Here is a 2,600-nt window from a genome sequence, read left to right as displayed (position 1 = left end):
CCACCGCCTACCGCCCAGACCTCCTCCCCACGGAGGCCTAGGCATCAGCCCCCTCCCTCATCCTTTCCAGAGTTTGGGACGGGATGTCTTCAGTTGCCACGGCCACAGTATGGCTTCCCCTACAGTTAGGCTACAGTTGGGGTTGTAAGTCCAAACCCAGCCTTTTTCCATAGATATTTGGCCTTCCCTGAGCCCTTTCACATAGTCGACATTTAGAGTCTTTACTGTATATGGACCTGGGGTCTGGAAAAAAAACAATACAAAACCCCAACACTGACACTAACTGTACTATTTCACCCCAGTCATGTCACTTCTTGACCTCAGAATGATCTGTGAAGAATTTGAGATTCCTCCTGGCTCTAATTAAGATTCTGTCAACCCGACTACCTCCACCCGCACCCCACCCCAAGCCAGGTCTTACAGAATGAGGTCCATCCATTCTCTTCCATCTTCACCAGCTGTCTTCTTTATCTACCCTTTCCATAGAAATATTCTAAGTGACAAATGAAAATCTAGGCAATGGGGGCAAGGTATAGGGTAACACCTTGGGAAAGGAGGGTGAGGAGAGAGATACAAAAAGGGGGACTTTTATAGACTACACTTTCTCATCAACTACCACCTTTCTCATCAACTACCAACTACCACCAACTGTTATTTTTAGATCCAAATGGTAGCAAGAGATGAAAGGCCAGAACCTCACTGCAACTGGAGCTTCACTCCCTGGGCTATATCACTTCTCCACATTCACTTCTTGAGTCCCCAGCCAAGGACAAACAAACAGGTTCCTCAGCAAGCTTGTTGCCACAGGAGATGGGCTTTATTGTTAATGTTGCTAGTTGATATTTTCATTTCTGGATTCCTTTGAAGAGCACTCAGGAAATCAGAATGACCTGGGCCCCAGCTGATAAATAAGTGTGTAAATTACCCAGATAATTACTTTTTGGATTGTCTGGGCATTGTTGGTTTTCAGGGGTTGAGACAGGGTCTCACTTTGTCACCCAGGCTGGAGTGTAGTGGTGTGTGATCTCAGCTCACTGCAGCCTCGACCTCCTGGGCTCAAGTGATCTTCCCACCTCAGCCCCCCAGGTAGCTGGGACTACAGGTGCATGCCACCACACCCAATATTTTTTGTATTTTTAGTAGAGACGGGGTTTTGCCATGTTGGCCAGGCTGGTGTTGAACTCCGAGCTCAAGTGATCCACCCACCTGAGCCTCCCAAAGTGCTAGGATTACAGGTGTGAACCACCACGCCCAGGCTTAGGCATTGTTTAGGAAGGCATTGTTATGAGATCAGCCTGACCAACATGGTGAAACCCTGTCTCTACTAAAAATACAAAACAGCCGGGCTTGGTGGCCCACAGCTGTAATCCCAGCTACTCGGGAGGCTGGGGCAGGAGAATGGCTTGAACCTGGGAGGCAGAGATTGCAGTGAGCCAAGATCATGCTACCGCACTGCAGCCTGGGCAACGGAGTGAGCCTGTCTCAAAAAATACAACTAACTAACTAAATAAATAAATAAAATTAGTATTTGAGGGAGTTGATTTGGCTTAATGTGTTATCTCAAAACGATTTATGGCTCTCTTGTTCACAACCACCCCCACTCCCTTTAGGCAGACCTCTCAGCCTTTCCTTTCCCTGAGCGGGAGATACGGCTCAATCTCTCTTCTATAATAGCATTAAACAGAAAAACAGTCAAAATTCTGGCTGGCAGTAAGGGAGGAGACCACCCCTCATATCGTCTTATGCCAATTTCTGCCTCCAAAGAAAGAAGTAAAAACTAAAAGGCAGAAATGAAATCCACGGGTAGACAGCCCAGCACCGCGCCCCGGGCCTGGTAGTTAAAGACCGACCCCTGACCTAATCGGTTATCTATAGATTACAGACATTGTATAGAAAAGCACTGCGAAAATCCCTATCCTGTTTTGTTCCGATCTAATTACTGGTGCATGCAGCCCCCCGTCACGTACCTGCTCCTTGCTCAATCAATCACGACCCTGTCACGCGCACCCCCTTAGAGTTGTGAGCCCTTAAAAGGGACAGGAATTGCTCACTCGGGGAGCTCGGCTCTAGAGACAGGAGTCTTACCGACACTCCTGGCCGAATAAACTGCTTCCTTCTGTAACTCGGTGTCTGAGGGGTTTTGTCTGCGGCTTGTCCTGCTACAGCAGAATATGCTTCAAGTGGTCATAGCACAGAAAAGAGCCCAGGCATTTTGTTTTCACTGATTTCATACTTAGCACCTATTGCAGGCTCCATGGCAGACACCAGAATCTGAAGCCAGAGAGGAGAATCTTACAGCTTCCTGATGCTAATACCTTTGGCAAGGCAAATCCTGGCTAAATATTTCAGAGTAAAACCACATAGGATGTGCAGTAATGTAGGCGAATCCAAGTTTCACCACTTAGGCAAGCTGCTCAATTTCCCCTGGCCTCATCTATAAAGTGGGGACAATAATTCATGCACTGCAAAGTTGTTAGGGTTAGATAACGTAAGTGCTTAAAACAGTACATATACTTTAAAAATAGTATATTTTAGGTGTACGTATATGTATCTTATTCTATGTACATATGTGTACGTATGTACCTTTTTTTTTTTTTTGA

Source organism: Pan troglodytes, chromosome 5, assembly GCF_028858775.2.
Source record: "Pan troglodytes isolate AG18354 chromosome 5, NHGRI_mPanTro3-v2.0_pri, whole genome shotgun sequence".
NCBI lineage: Eukaryota > Metazoa > Chordata > Mammalia > Primates > Hominidae > Pan > Pan troglodytes.
The sequence above is the reverse complement of the archived record's forward strand: the minus strand, read 5'-3'. Positions refer to the sequence as shown.